The 16,908-nt window shown below is 40.0% G+C and overlaps 1 pseudogene; it reads left to right on the top strand.

The window, feature by feature from the left end:
- The first annotated feature begins 5,410 nt into the window (after nucleotides 1-5,410).
- Nucleotides 5,411-15,910, top strand: LOC101439569 (aldo-keto reductase family 1 member C23-like protein; annotated as a pseudogene).
- The last annotated feature ends 998 nt before the right edge of the window (nucleotides 15,911-16,908 follow it).

Below are 16,908 nucleotides of genomic sequence, written 5' to 3'. Positions count from 1 at the left end.
AACCAATCAGAACAGGGCGTGGCTTCGACCAATCAGCCTTCCCCAGCCCCTATAAAACTGTTGCCTCTCCCTCAATAAAGTGGACTTGCGTGTTTACCTTGTCTCCGCGGTAGTTCTTCTGCCGTGCGCCCTCCAGTCCTGAGAGCCCCTGACAAGGGCCTGGCCTCCCTTGTCCCCAGTTCATCGCCTGCTTCTCCGGGTGACCCCTTCGTCGCCGGCTTCGCCGGGCAACCCCGTCAGCCGAACCGCGCAACCCCTTGTGAGACCGATCCCTCGTCTGCTGCCGGACTGACCCCTCGTCCCAAGTGGGACCGACCCCTCGTCCCAAGCGGGACCGACCCCTCATCCAGAGCTGGACCCACCCCTCGTCTGCAGCCAGACCCCACCTCTACCGACCGAGCAAACCGTCGCATAGGTATTGCTACTTTGCAAATTTTTTATCAAACTGGCAAATATAATGTGATTGACTTGTTGCTCCTAATTATGCCTATTGAGAAAACCCTAATTGATGTAGTAGGAAAATAATAGGCTGAGTTTCAATACTTTAAATTTCCAGTTCATGTACATATAAATGAGCAAAGAGATTATTCTATGTCTGCCTTGAAAGAAACCTTTATCTCCTATAATAACAGGGTTGGGATTTCAGAAAACTAAAGCCATAATCTTATCCTGAAAATGTATTAATTGCAATATAAACTGAATTCCCAACAAGCTGGTAAAGTGAGAGCACCGAACAGGTGGGATTAGGATTCTGAAAATTGGTATGGTGACATATGGGAATATCCTGATGTAGGTGGGGACTATGAACCCTTCAGTTCTGCTGAGTCTTCTTTCCCATAGAAGCAGCCTTTCCACCCACACCAGGAGGCTAATCTAGCATCCCTTTACAAAATTCTTGGCCCCTACTGAGGGAGTGTCCACTCAAAATATTTCTGGTTTTCATTGGGATCTATCCCCATCACTTCTATTTTCTTTAAGACCTATAGTTAGACTCAAGTCCCAGTAGCCCCAAAGGTAAGGTACAAAATGTGACTCATGAAGTAATGTGATACACACCAAAATAACTGCATGATTTCTCCAATTGATACAGACAGAAATCTGGGGAATATGTGTTAGAAAGGACATTAAAAGTGTGGGATAATAATGGTAGGAACATTTATTAACATAGGCTCATATATTAAATATCATAGTGTGAGGGTTTAGAAAGAGCTCTAACAGTTTGCTTGTTTGTTTGATTGGTAAAAAACATGTTCCAAAAAGTGGGCTGCACTAAATGAATTTGAAATGCCACAACTGCCTTAATACACTGTAGAGTCAGGTATCCAGAGCCTTATAGAGATTGGCTCTGTAGGATGGACTAATAATGATAAATCACTCCATCCAACTTGGGAGAATCCAGAGGACATGACTTTCACAATGATTTTCACAATGAGAAGGTAAATTTGTGAGAGCACCCCAGCATCTTTGAAGAACTCTGTGGTCACTCTTCCCTGTAGGTAGAGAATTACAATGGGAGCAGGTGCTACTAAACAAGGACCCATTAATGCAATTAGATAATTGGATCCCAGTGTAGCAAGGGCAAAATGGTGGCAACTAATTGGTAAGGACAATGTAAGCAAGGGTACCTTAATGGACAGCAGATTCAAAGCAGTAGTCCAAATAGTCTGACTTGCAGAGGCTTATTGTGGCTAGTTGATCATGGTGTCGCTAAAAGAAAAATATTTGTGTAGTCTACTAATTTTTACTTGATCTGTATAGTGGAAGTGTTCTAGGACAAGTGAAGAGAAGGTTTACTTGAATCACCAAATCAGAGAGTCATGGTCTCTTAAAAAATGCCCAGACCTGTGCCAGCTTACAGGTGCAGAACCCATTGATTGAAAGGAGACTGGATCCCCTTCAAGAAGGACTCTGATATAATGCCACAAATTTTTACTGCTAATCTTGTTTTCAGACTTCCCCAAAGGATGTATGGCATTTTACCAGGTTGAACTAGTCACAGAGGAAAAAAATAATCAGACTTTTGTGAGAGCACTATACACTGGATCTGAAAAGACAATAATCCAGGAGAATCAAAACTGTGGTCTACCAGACAGAGGTCCATCAGGCTTATGGAGGTCAGATGAACAATTGTTTTTAATTTAGGTCTAGTTCAGTGGGTCCCTGAAGGCTTCCTGTAGTTAATTACCAAGTTCCAAAATGCATAGCTGGAATAGACATAGCAACTGGAAGAATTCTGATATTGCTTCTCTGACCTGTGGAATGAAGAATATTATGGTAAAAAAAGGACAAAAGGAAACCACAGAGCTACCTCTTTCTAGGAAAATAGTAAACCAATAGCTTCCATGGAGGGATTGCAGAAATTAATTATCAAATACTCAAAGGGTGCAGGAGTAATGAATAACACTGTATCATTATTCAGTTTGCATATTTGGCCTGTGCAGAAAACAGATGGATCTTGGAGAATGATAATGGATCATTGGAATTTTAATCAGGGAGTGTATGCAATTGCTGTTGCTCTTCTAGATTTTGTTTCATTGCTTATGAAAAGTATACATTCCTTGGTACCGGATAGGCATATATGATCTGGAAAATGCTCTTTTTCTCAATATCAGTTAGTAAAGAGCATCAGAAGCAGTCTGCTTTCAGGTGGCTTAGCTAGCAATACACTCTCACTATCACACCTCAAGGTATAAGAACTCCCTAGTCTTAGGCCATAAGTTGATCTGCAGGGTTCTTGGTCAACTTCCCTTTCACAGAACATCATACTGTTCCATTACATTTTTGACAGTATGCTGATTGGACCTAGTGAGCAGGAAGTACTCCAGTCTTATTTGTAAGACTGGTACATGAAAGAGGGTTGGATATACATCTGAAAAAAATCAGGGGCCTTCCAGCTCAATGAAATTTCTAGGGGTCCAGTAGTGTATGACATGCTAAGATATCCATTCTAAGGTGAATGATAAGTTGTTGCATGTGGCTCTTTCTATACCCAAAAAGGAGCACAACACCTAGTTGGCCTCTTTGAAGTTTGGAGGCAATTTTTTATGTGTGCTGTTCCTGCTAGTTTTGAATGGGTTCTAGAACAAGAGTAGCCTGCAACATGTCCAGTCTTCCATGCAAGCTGTTCTGTCACTTGGGCCATATGTTGCAGCAGATCTAATGGCTCTTGAAATACCAGTGGCAGATGAATAATTTGTTTGGAGTATTTGGGAGGTCCAATAGTTGAATCACAGTGCAGACCCTAGAATTTTGGAACAAAGTCCTATAATCCACTGAAAAGGCAATAATCCAGGAGATAAATAGTCTCCTTTTGAAGAACAACTTTGGCCTCCTAATTGGCTTTATTAGAGAATAAATACTTGGGATTACTAAAATGGACAAAGATTCCCATCATAAACGGACTTTTTTTTTGACCCAACTAGTTAAATAGTACAGATGGTTGAAAGAAGAAGAAATGACCAGAGGCATAGCTATATACTGATTCAGTGATTTGGATGGATGGTATGGAACTTAGAAGGAACATGATTGTAAAATTTGTGACAAGTTGATCTGTGGAAAAAGCAGGTGGATAAATTTCTCTGAATGGACAAAAACCACAAAGAAGTTTTTGACCCATATGAATGGTCACCAAAGGTTGACCTTAGCAAATGAGGGTTTTCTTTTTGTATTAGTATTATCCCATTCTGTGGATAGCTGTCCATCTCTCACCCAGGTACTCCTATCATTGTCCAATAAGATCATAAACAATGTTTCCCCAGTGACACGGATGGAGATTATGAATTGGATCAGTAACATGGGCTTCCACTCACCAAGGCTGACCTGGTTAAAGCCACAGGTTAATGCGAAATTTTCCAGCAATGGAGACTGACATTGTGTAGCAGTTTGATACAGTTATGAATTCCAAAAAATAGATATTGGATTATGTTTGTAAACTGGTCTATACTTGGGTGTGATTGAATTATGATTGGGCCATGTTAGTAGGCATTGAGTCCCCACCCACCAAAGGGTGGGGATTCACATATAAAAGACATGGCAAAGGATAGAGCTGGAGATTTTGATGTTGGATTTTTGATTTGGAGTTTGATGCTGGGGTCTTTAGCTGGAGCCCCAGGAAGTAAGCTCACAGAGGAAAGAAATGCAAGTTTCGGGAAGAGAGGACCTGAGTCAGGAGAACACAGAGGAATTGTGATGGCTCCTTGGACACAGCAGAAACCCCAGGGAGAGAGACAAAATCATTCACCTAATAGTCTACAGCTGAAAATGTGGAGAGAGACAAAGTCTAGAGAGCCTCATATTCTACAGCTGACCTTGTGGAGAAAACAGAGGAACTGATCCTAGAGAGAAGCAAGACCTGGGAAGAGAGAAACCCACGAAATCTCAACCTTGGCAGACATCAGCAGCCATCTTGCCCAAACACATGGAAATAGACTTTGGTGAGGGAAATAACTTATGCTTTATGGCCTGGTAACTAAACTCCTTCCCCAAATAAAAGCCCTTTATAAAATTCAATAGATTTCTGGTATTTTGCGTCAGTGCCCCTTTAGTTGATGGGTGTCTCCAATATGGCCCCATTCCCCCAGGTCAGGTACCCAGGTGGTAGCTAGATCACATTAGACCACTTTCATCATGGAAAGAGCAGCATTTTAGTCATCCTGGAATAGCTACTAGGCAGGGAACTGGCCTTCCCTGCAGGCAAAGTTTATGCCAAAACTACCATCTATGGATTTAGATAGCCTTATCTACCATCCCAGTATTCCATACAGCATTGCTTCTCATCAAGGAACTCACTTCACAAAAAATGAAGGGTGTCAATGGGCCCATGCTCCTGGAATTCCTTGGACTTACCATGTTTCTCATCATCCTGAAATAGCTAGCTTGATAAAGGGTGGAATGGCTTTTTGAAGAGTCGGTTACACTGCACTTAGGTGGCAATACCTTGTACAGTTCGGGCATGGTTCTCTATGAAGTTTTTCTCCTTCCATTTCCTATCCTTTTGCCCCTCCTTTATTTTTCTTCATAGCACTTCTCATCATTTGATGTTCTCTTCATCCTACATGTATAGAAGTTAATCCTCTCCTTGAAAGTAAGCTCCATGAGGTCACAGATATTGTCTGTTTTTATCACTATTATATTCTTAGCGTCTACTAAGACATTAAGTGGTTACATCTATTCAATAATTATTGTTTTAATGTTATAACTTGTCACACAATTCTTGAACATTCTACTAAGGGATCATCTTAAAACTTTGTCTGACAAGTTCAGGTTGGGTTAACTGTTCCTCGCTATATATTGCCCTATTATTCTATATGTGTCTTTCTGTATTGCACACATGATGCTCTATTGTGGTTGACTTGACCTGTCTCCCTTGTATCAGTTTTAAGCTACTAAGTTTGTAGCAATGTTTGTCAACATGACACTGCTTAGCTATGCATTACATGAAGGGTCCTTCATAGCCTGTAATCAAGGTGCCAGCCTCAGCTGTTGCAGTCTCATCTGAAGGCTTGATTGGAGAAGCATCCACTTCCAAACTCACTGGCAGAACTTGGTTCCTTGCAAGTGATTGGACTGAAGCTCTCAGTTCCCTTTTGGCTATTGGCCAGAGTCCTCTCCCAGTTCCTTGCCACCTAGACCTCTACCAATTGGCCACTTGCTTCATCAAAGTGTGTGATCTGAGCAGGCAAAAGAGGAGTCTGCTAGCAGGATTGACATATCAATCTTGTAAACATTATGACAGAATTAATGTCCCCTCACCTTTTCTATATTCTATTGGTTAAAAAATGAATCACAAGTACAACCCACACTCAAGAGGAGGGATTATATTGGGGTGTGAATACAAGAGGTGGGCATCATTGTGGACTATCTTGAATTCTGTTCCCTGTTCACTTAAGAATTATGAGCATCTTGAGAGCATCATCTGTCACTGGTGTCCTTTAAGAAATATTAGAAAAAGAAGAGGTGCCTGGCAGCCTGAGATACATATCTTTCCCATTATGAAGGGAAGATAGATTCTGTAACAACATGTTATAAGCCATGATATCAGATTATGGAAAAGTATTTGGATAAATTTTAAATGCACATTTTATAAGGCCTCTTAAAAGACAAATAAATATCTTCCTTGGCTTCACAAAAGAAGACCTGCATTATACTGACCTGTTTTCTTTCACTGATCAAGATCCTAGACTTCTGATTCAGGTAAATGAAGGGAAAAAGGATGTCTTTGCACTACAGAAAAGAATTAGTGAAAAACAGAAAAATATGCATGGGGTAGTAGACATATTTGTAGCCTATTCAATGACAAGCTCAAGGCTGCTAATATTTAAGAAACAATTGTCTTGTGGATTTGTACCAAATTTACCCAATCCTGATTATTTCAATGGTTTTAGGAAGGAAAAATAATGGGTATAACTATGAGCCCTATAGCTAAAACAAATCCCTTGTCAACCCCTTCCCCCATCTGCATACATGTGGGCTAGGGTAGAGGTTTAGGAAGAGATACTGATTAAGGAGTGTGGATGGAAAACTGAGTGAGTTTATATGTAAAAGCAAGTTATAAGTATGGAACAAATTCTTTCCTTGTACAAATATATTTATTAGTATAATCCTTACTAAAAATTTTTTAAACTGGAAGTCTTCTCAGATTCTAGAGTTCAGAGTATATTGTAATTCTCCAAGGAATATTTAGGATGATTCCACCTACATCTCATTTCTCTCCTGAGGGTATCTCAGTTAAGCCTAACATCAAGGCCTCCTCCAGGAATCAAATTTGTTCCTGGAGGACAGGTAGGTCATAGTGGATATTCACCCAGCAACAACACTTTACTTGATCTAGCAATTCCAGAAAAATTTGCCATATCAACGAATCAGTTACTTAGCAAAGTGCAATTTGTTACAATTGACCAGGGGACCTTGGTGGATGATTGGCCCTCTTGTTCATGATTCCAATAGTTTTATTCACATACTGTTCACCTGCTGTCGAAAGAGTGGCTCTCATCCTAGGATTATCAGTCTGGATAAATGTGTGACATGAAATGCTGGACAATTGAGATGGACAGAAGTTATAAATCTCATATACCCACAGCCTGGGTGAGCAGGACACTGCATCATATAAGAACAGAAAGTGAACTTGGGAAAAGACTGAACAACCAGTGGCTGTAGGGATTAGGCTTAGTGATAGCAGGAGGATGCAGTGAATCCAGGCTCCAGTGGAGCGTGTGACTGGCCTTTGATAACTCCATGAGCTAACAGGTAACTGATTTCTTTCTCACTTAGAAAAATTAACTTTAGTAAATCCTTTGACGAGAAAAGAAAAACAAGTGAAATGGTGCCAGTTCTATTCTCACTCAATGTAATTTCCCTTTAAGCATGGCCACTCCTACCACGTTTTTTGTTAAAAATTGTACAGTGCTGTTGGGGCTTCTCATTTGCAGTGCGGGCATCTCTTCTGCAGTTAGGGCATGTCTTTTGCCATTAGGACATTTCCTTTCCAGTTAGGGTATTGTCTTGGTGCTGTTCAGAAATCTGCTGGAGAAAAGGAAAGAAAGCAGTCCCTGTGTATTTTGAAGGGTGAGAAGCAGTGGATCTCAAACATTGTGTGCAACTAAACTATGGACACTTCATGCCTGTGCTGAGTTTGGCACCTATTCACCTGAAGAGGTAACAGTACAGGGCTTGGGGTCATGGTTTTAAAAGGAAATTAGTGTGGATGGGTGGTTTCCAGCCTAGGCTGCCATAGATTCAGCTCCTGTGTGACACTGGGGAATCCTCTTTGTCACTGTTTCACCATGCTAGAGACAGTCCAGGGATAAAGTCTTCAGTCAGTGCTTCAGGGTCTGAGTTTGGTCACCTATAGATTATTCTGGGCATGACTTTTCCTCTTGTTTCCAACTTCTTAGAAGAAATGAACCTCAGCAGTTAGGGCACTTGCTGTCAGCTGTCTGCTTTAGATTGATTGCAGTGAGTAGCTTCTCTGTACATTTCTATAATTCAAGAAATATTTCCTCTTACCAAGTACAGTGAAGTCCATGTGGTAAGGATCCTTGGCCTTGGTAAGGACTCATATGTACTTCAATAACCTCTTATGTAAACCTATATTGTAGAATTACATTTTTCCTTCTAATATATAATCCTGTCATGTGACTAAAGTGACTGTGTAGAAAAGAATTAACGAAGCTGTCCACTCTTGTCAGAAGTGCCTGCTTACAAGTTTCACTTGTATTTCAGGAAGTGTTCAATAGTCTTCTCATCAAGAACAGTGATTGATTGTGTGGAATGTGTTTGTACAAACAATGAAAGTTTATGCTGAATGCTCCTTTCTTCAGGGGACTGAACATTTGTCATGTGTTAGGCAGAGTGGACTTATATGAGTATCCCCCTCTAAACAGCTTGGGAACTGAGTTTGTAGTGAACTTACCTGGTGGACAACATTTCCCATATATTGTCAAAGTTTGATACTGAAGGGTTAAGTGAGTGCAGTGTACCTCCACTGGAGGGGGAATCTTTGAATTCCGCACCCAGTTCCTGTGTACTTAGCTGTATGAATCTTTTCCCTTGGCTGATTTTGTTTTGTATCCTTTCATGGTAATAAATCATAGCTATGACAACAACTATATTCTTAGTCCTTTAAGAACTTCTAGTGAATTGCTTGACCTGAAAGTGGTCATGGGGACTTCCAATGCCTATGAACTACCATTCAGTTTTTTCTAGATCGGAAAGTGTTCCTTGCATCCATAAGAGTCCAAAATAAACCTGAGAAAGTCCCAAACAAACTGGAATAAATCGTTCAACCTACATGGAGTACTAACACAAGAAGTGAGAAATAACTGATTCTGGTGAAGGCTGCCATTGAGACATGACTATCTGTTAATAAAACGAATCTCTAACTACTGCCTTCATTGCTCCTCTAGATTTCTAAGAGTAAAGTAGGGGAGGCCACCAAAGTAGCTATTGATGCTGGGTATTATATTGATGCTGCCTATGTGTACAAAATGAAGAGGAGGTTGGACGGGCCATCTGAGTCAAGATTACAGATGGCACTCTGAAGAGAGAAGACATATTCTATACTTTGAAGGTGTGTGTATATGTTGTGTGTACATGTGTGTGTGAACATTTGTGAAATGTGATTGTGTGTAGACGTGGAATGATATGATCAATTGAGTAGCTATTTTATGAATTATGTTAATTTGTGTGACTTTTATTCACAAATGTATTATGGGTTTCTCATATTTTGTGGTCTTAAGTTTCATCACTTTACTTTTCTGAGCCTAGCCTAAAACACTATGGTATGGCATGGAGTATAGCCTCAGACAGACCTATGGTAACAGGATGGATTTCCTTTTTGTTTCTGAGACAGTGTGAAATATCTTAACATTTTGAATTTCAAATCTCAAAGGCAAAATGACAGAACAGGGAAGCAGATGTGGCTCAAGTGATAAGGCCTCGCCTTCCGTATGGGAGGACCTGGGTTCAATCCCTGGGATTTCCTGGTGAAAAAGAAGAAGAGAAAGCTTTCTTCACAGTGAACAAGTGCCCACATGGTGAGCCCAGTGCCCATGTCACAAGTCTTGTGCCCATGTGGTAAGCTGAGTGCCCATGCGAATGCATGTGTGGCAAGCCACGTGCTGATGTGGCAAGTCAAGTACCTGCATGGTGAGCTGAGTGCCCATGTGGTGAGCCAGTGCCTGTGTGAGTGCTTATGTGGCAAACCAAATGCCCCATGTCAAGCCGAGTGCTTTCATGACTGCCCACATGGTGAGTCAGTGCCCACCTGGCAAGCCGAGTGCCTATGCAGCAAATGAATGCCCTCATGGTGAGCCAGTGCCCGCACAAGTGAGTTACGTAGCAACATGATGCAACAAAAGAAATATGAAAGGGAGAGTCAAGATGAAGCGTAGCACAGACCAGGAACTGAGGTAGTACAAATCACAGGGAGCTTCTCTCCACATCAGAGGTCCCTTTGAATCCCAGAGGAGAATGAGAAGAAGAGAAGACAAAATGAGAGCTAGAAACAGAGATCACACAGTGAATGGACACAACAAAAATAGCAGGGTGGGGGAGGGGAAAGGGAAGAAAAATAAATAAATAAATAAAAGAGGCTTTTAAAAAATAAAAATGAAAAGGGAAGCAATATAAAAGAGCCTACAGAGTGTCTGAAAATAGATTTCTAAAGTTTCTCAAAATGTGTCAGCACATACCACCATGGAAAACCAACTTCCCTTTCCTTATGCATGCCAGAGTAATATAAAATATTCATTCTAACTCTTTTTATGAAGGTGGAACTAGAAAAATTGCCAGAAAGTGCTTTGTAAACTCTACAAAATATAAATCAAATGATGGACATTCTTATTACTTGATAATGATTTTTACTTCTTGAGTTAATTCCTTCCATTGAGGAACATATTCAAAAAATAATAGTTTCTATTAATATGTCATGGGAAAAGAAAACCCAAGATAAAAGGAAACTTCTTTTCTGAGGTAATCAAGTGTTCAAGTAGTAGAAAACTGTAAATATTGGTTCAAGTAAACCATTCAAGATTTGACATTAAAGTCCTTAAAAAAATGCCTGTGGGAAACATTTTTTTTGGGTACCAAAGTCTTCCAGCAAGCCTATTTTTCAGTGTTCATCATTTACTATGCACGCTAGAATTCCCCTATCATCTGTTTTACTTTGTCAAGATTTCCATCTCTTTCATAATACTTTGCTCATTTTCTTCTATTTCCTTTCAAAAATTTTCATATCAGTTTTACACTGTAGAGAGCCATAAAATATAAAAGATATTAACAAAGGAATGGTATTGTGAATGAAACTCAAAGATTAGGTCAATACATACTGATTACATTCTGGGTTGATCAATGATCCAAGTATAACTTATATTTAGTAAAAATGGTGAATAAGTTTCAGTTGTGAACCAATCCAATGTCCACAGAGAAAATGTGGCATTGGTGTGGGAAGGGTGGCCATGGTGGCTGCTGGGTGCGGGGAATGGGAGGAAGAGATGAGATGGGGAGGTGTTTTTGGGACTTGGAGTTGTCCTGGGTGGTGCTTCACGGACAACTACGGGACATTGTAGATCCCCCCAGGGCCCACTGGATGGAACATGGGAGAGTGTGGGCTATGATGTGGACCATTGACTATGGGGTGCAGCGATACCCAGAGATGTACTTGCCAGGTACAATGGATGTGTCATGATGATGGGAGAGAGTGTTGCTGTGGGGGGAGTGGGGGGTGGGGGCAGTGGGGTTGAATGGGACCTCATATTTTTTGAATGTAATATTTTTTTAAAAAATGAATTACAAAAAAAAAAAAAGAAATGACAAAAAAAATAAAAAATAAATAAATATCAAAACATCCAAAAAAAAAGTTTCAGTTGTGGATTTGCTCAACTAGTCACACTCCATCTGTGTTCTCTTCCTTGATCTCATTCACCAAGTCAGCTGAAGTTATAATGCAACCTGTCTTTTATTTGACCTCTGCAGCTTTGGATCACTTTCTTTAGACCAGAGTTGGTCCAACCAGCCTTGGAAAGATCACTGATGAAACTCCAGCTGGACTGTGTGGACCTCTACACATTAATTTCCCAACAGCTCTGAAGGTCAGCAATTTGCATGATCAAACCATTTTTACTTTCTCTAGCCACATGCCTTTCATTCATATGAATGATTGAAATATACTTTTTAGTTGGATGCAGGGATTGTGAACCTGCATTCATTCAACTCTGTTTTATTGAATGTTTATATCCCTAAATTCCCTACACCATGCCTCCAAATGATTAAGGTTTAGCAACTCAAAGCCTCTGCCTCAAAATCTTGAATAAATATCCCTGGTTGGGTCCAAGGCATAGACATAATTATGTCTTCTGAATCCATTGGGGACCTTCACAGACACAGTTTTCATGTAGCTGTTGTACACAATGAAACTGCCTCATGTTGGTCTACAATGTGTTCTCATCTCTCACCAATTTGAAGCTGAAAAGAGGTTTGTCGTTGCTCTCTGGGTTGGCCTAAAATTAGCAGGCTCTACAGGGTCCTGCAGCCCTTGCTCTTATGGTTGGCACCACTTCAATCAGGGCTTGGTATCCTGCTCTCATCCAATGACTTTGTTGTAAGGATTCTTAAATATATATAACAGAAATATGATTAAGCTACTTATGCAAAAGTAAGAGGTTTTTTTATTATGCAAATGGGATATCCAAGAGAATGCTAGATTTAATGATTCAATGTTTTCAGAAATGCCTCATTTTTTCCTACTCTTATCTCTGAATTCTCTCATTTCAGCTTTATTTTGTCCCAGATTTTCCATGGTGTCCAATATGCCCTTGGAGTAACACATGGAGATTAATATTAGAGACTCTTCCAGCCTCCATGTTTGTCCTAAGAACAATCTAGATAGACTGTGTTCTGTGTCTTTACCTCTGGGCCTTCATGTGTCTATGGGATAAGGAAATGTGATCATCAGTTTGGGACAAGGTTATACTGCATTTTTTGGTGCAAATTGAGGACACATAATAGACTGCATTCTCAGATGAATGATAGACCTTTCCAGAATAGAATGGGCAGGCAAAAGTAACATAAGTCCATTATAATTCCCCATTAGAATCTTGGGCAAAATATAGTTATTGAACATTTAATAGATTGAAGAGATTATAAAGCCTGTCTCTGAAGACATTTATTACCACTGCATATACAAACCACATTGAAAAAATTAGAACTGGAACGTTTTACTAACCTCATGGATCCTCAAGGTCCCAACCCAACTCTTGATGACCTGTCAGTACAACCAAGGACAGAGGCATTCATTTGTGAGCTCCCTGTAATAACTCCTTCTATTCTGGCCCAGGAAGGACCTTCTGCCAAAAGATGAACATGGAAAACCTATATTCAACACAGTGGATCTCTGTGCCATGTGGGAGGTGAGTGTTGTTCCTCAGAAGAGTAAGCTCAGGTGAGAAAGCCAAGAGAGGGGTGGTGTGGTTCACTCTTGGACCAGTAAGAATTTAGGATAGTCCCTAGATGAATCTTAACCTGAGTGCTCTCAAATTTATAGTCAGCTGTGGACAAAGGATCACAAAATTCTCTAGAAGCTCTAAAATTGGTTTATTCTTTAGTAGCAGTTTCCTGGTAACACATGTGACCTGTCTTAATAAGTGAAGCTGACACAACCCTATGGCTACTGAGGTTCTGTACAAACAGGAAAACCTTCTGGAGGATGGAAGAGGGAAATTGTCTATTGGTTCTAGAAAGGCACCTGAAATTGCATTTTGAGTTATATTAATATTATGGCTTTCATCAATCCTCTGTTCCCAAGACTAGTGAGTGTCTGGCACACATAAAATCTCAGAAAAGTAACTGGAATTGCAACATCATCTACACTCCTACCTTCAGCCTAAACCTCCGCTAGAAGGGAGAGTAAGACATGTAGAATTTTTATGTCTCCACTTGCATATTGACAAAAGTTCAGAAATGAAGTTTTTTTCCGAACAATCTTACTTTGCTTAGTTAACCTGATTCTTGCTAATTTTAATTAACATAACCTAGGTAGAAGTTTTACCTCTTTTTTTTTAAAGATTTATTTATTTCTCTCCCCTTCCTCCCCCACCCCAGTTGTCTGTTCTCTGTGTCTATTTGCTGCATAGAAGTTTTACCTCTTGAACAGAATTTCATTGATAAGTTTAATCATAAAATGTCCAGTTAACTCAATAACTGCCAATGCCTATCCTTCGTCTATTATCTGATGCTCCTCACTGAGCCAATGAATCTGTACCTATCCTGGCAAGAGATAAGGAAGTGATTTCCCACTGACTTACCCATCACTATGGTTTTCAGCCTGGCACCCACTCTATCATATGGTATTCCGTGTGTCAATCTAGTATGTTCTACCATTTCTCAACCTACTTCTTTCTACATTCAAACTGAAGGTATTCTGACATACTGAAGGCATACTGATCAGTTATTATGTATGGGGCACAGGGAATAAAAGTCTCTGCCCTCATTGTTCCCACATCCACATCAGAGAAGACAGAAAATAAACAAATGAAAAGATAAACACAACTGGTCAGAGGGTGATAAGTTATGTGAAAACAATAAAATAAGATAAGGAAGATGGGGCATATTTTGGGGGAAGTATCTAGTGGATTTGCAATTTCATAGACATCTAAGTGAGATCTTCTTTTAAATTCAGACATTTGAGCAGAGGTATAAATGAGGTGTGAATCTTGACATATCTAAGGGAAGCCTACCTAAGGATAGGGGACAGCAAGTTCAAAGGCCTTTAAGTGCTAGAGTGGTTGTAACTAAAGAACAGCAAGAGAGCTCATAGGACTGTAAGAGGGTAGAGTGCCAGAGGGTAAATGGGAGATCAGATCTGGAAGGGCATGTTAGGAAGGACTTTGACTTTTGTTCAATATGAACTTTGACGCTATCAGAGGGTTTTGATCTGGTTTAGTTTTTCATAAGGCTGCTGTATTTTGCACTCTCTAATCCAGCAGCCACTAGCTACATAAGATTATTTACATTTAAGTTAAATATAAATCAAAACTATGAAAAACTCAGTATTTCAAGCACATATTTTATTTGGTAAATAGCCACAATTTTCTAGTATTTACCATATTAAACAGGGTGTACAGGTACTATTTGCATCATAAGAGAAAATTCTGTTGAAGAGCACTGTATCTAAATCCTGTGGACTACAGACAAGAGAGTAGAGGACAAGAGCAGGAAGATTGGCTAGGACACACTTGAAACAATCAAGAAGAGTGAAGATGATATGACAGCATGGAGGCAATGAAGATTGGATTCTGGACCGGTTCTGAAGGCAGAGAAGACAGGGATTCTGCTACAATGGAAGAGGGGTTTGAGACAATGAGAAGAACTGATTAATCCTGAGTTCCTTGATCTGAGGAAATGGGTGGGTGGAACTGGCATTCACTGAGATGGAGAAGTCTGCAGGAAGAACAGTTTAGGGAGAAGATCAGTAGATCAGTTTTGGACTTGGTTATTAGTATTAGATGACTATTCAGACATTCCAACAGAGATAGGTACAAGATGGAGATATCAAGTTGTGAATCTGGGAAAATAGATGGGATGTAAAGCATGAATTGGATGAGATCACTTGAGAGTGAGAGAAGATAGAGAAGACATGAGTTCTGAAGCCTGAGACTAGACGCTTCCAATGAGACCGATAATGAAACCCTAGCAAGAGGAGATCCAAGGGATTAAGAGGACCACCAAAATAGTTCATTGCCTATAAGCAAGTGTTGAAAGTGTTTCAAGGAAAAAATTATCAACTGTGTCCAATGCTGCTGCTTGGTCAAAAGAGATAAGCAACACTGAATTTAGCAATTCATGATTTTGACAAAGACTGGAGGAAAACAAGGAGGGGAGTTTATTGGAGTTTTATAGAGAAAGTGAGTATAAGCAGCTATTTCCCTCAATGTACAAGTCTCTCCTTTTTTGCCTAGAAGAAAATAGTCATTTCTTTCTATGTAATTCTTCTCCTCCCCCTTTTCATTTCTCACTTTCTTCTTTGAGAAAACCAAACTCAGTCAGCTTCATGGTCATTTCTTGGCACTTGTTCTTTCATCGTTTCTTGAATTTATCATAACCAGTCTTCACAGCCTCTTCCTTCCAGGCCCTGGAGAAGTGTAAGGATGCAGGATTGACCAAGTCTATTGGTGTGTCCAACTTTAACCACAAGCAGCTGGAAAAGATCCTGAACAAGCCATGACTCAAGTACAAGCCTGTTTGCAACCAGGTGAGTAGCCTACTTAGCCCATTGGGAACTTTTCTTTTTCTGTTGTTTACATACTTCTTCCTCCACTTCTTCCAGATGCCTATTATCCTCCCCTCCTACTCATCTTACCTTTGTGGACCAGAATATTCTAAAGCGCACCTTACCTGTCTCGAAGGGCAGTCATAGAACCGTTAATTGTATCTGTGCCTTGTAAAGTCTTAGTGAAAATGATAGGGAGACATTAGCACATAAGTATATGACAGAATTTAGAGGAAAGGAGAAGAGATCAAGGAGGGCTGGAAGAGTTAAAAACACCTTTAAGATGAAGATGGACTTTATCTGAGCTTTTAGGCATGACCAGAGATTGGGTGGTGAGGGTGGTTTGGCATGAATTGCTTTAGTAAGGACATTCATTAAGTGTGAAAACTTAAGTTAAAACTAAGGATAAGTCAAAATAAGATGAGAGACGTTTTAAGGTTTGTCTTGGGCTTGGAAAACCATATTCCTTTGTTCTGATTCTTGACACAGGAAGCATCCATATGGCAAAAATTAACGTGAAACTATTAAAGTAATCCATGGTTCAGGCATTAAGTAGGCAGTTTATGTTGATGATAAAGGTGGAGGAAATCTAACCAAAGGGACTATTCTCAGAAAGATAAGGCAAATCTTTCATCTACATCTTAGTCCAGTTCTCCTCCATATTCTAAAATTAACTTTTAAAATATCTATTCTCAGACTGGTTAGTCATTCTAACTTAACTCTAAAAACTTGGGAAATTAGCAATGCTGTGGGCCTCAGGAGGCCTCTATATTAACTCACATGTGTTCTGATTTGTAAGCATCTCAGCACATTTTTGGCCTAATTTATTTCCCAAAATTTTCACATTCATATATGTGCCACTTACACTACCAATATTTTCTCCTTCCTCCACAAAACCAGGAAAAGTATAACTGGATAGAGAGAAGCTTGGGCCAGAGCCTGAAATTTGGGTTCTCGCCATCTCTCTATAATTTAATCTGTTACCCTGGTCAAGTGACATCTAATTTTCTTCCTTTCTAACATAAAGCTGTTTGATTAGGTGTTATTCAGATCCCAAATTTTGCAGATACTTTTGCCAAGACCTAATTGCCAGCTCTGAGCCAGAACTGACAACCTAACCCACCACAGTGGATAATCCCCAGCAT

The sequence above is a fragment of the Dasypus novemcinctus genome, chromosome 20 (genome assembly GCF_030445035.2).
Source record: "Dasypus novemcinctus isolate mDasNov1 chromosome 20, mDasNov1.1.hap2, whole genome shotgun sequence".
Classification (NCBI taxonomy): Eukaryota; Metazoa; Chordata; class Mammalia; order Cingulata; family Dasypodidae; genus Dasypus; species Dasypus novemcinctus.
This window is presented reverse-complemented; position numbering and strand designations above follow the sequence as displayed.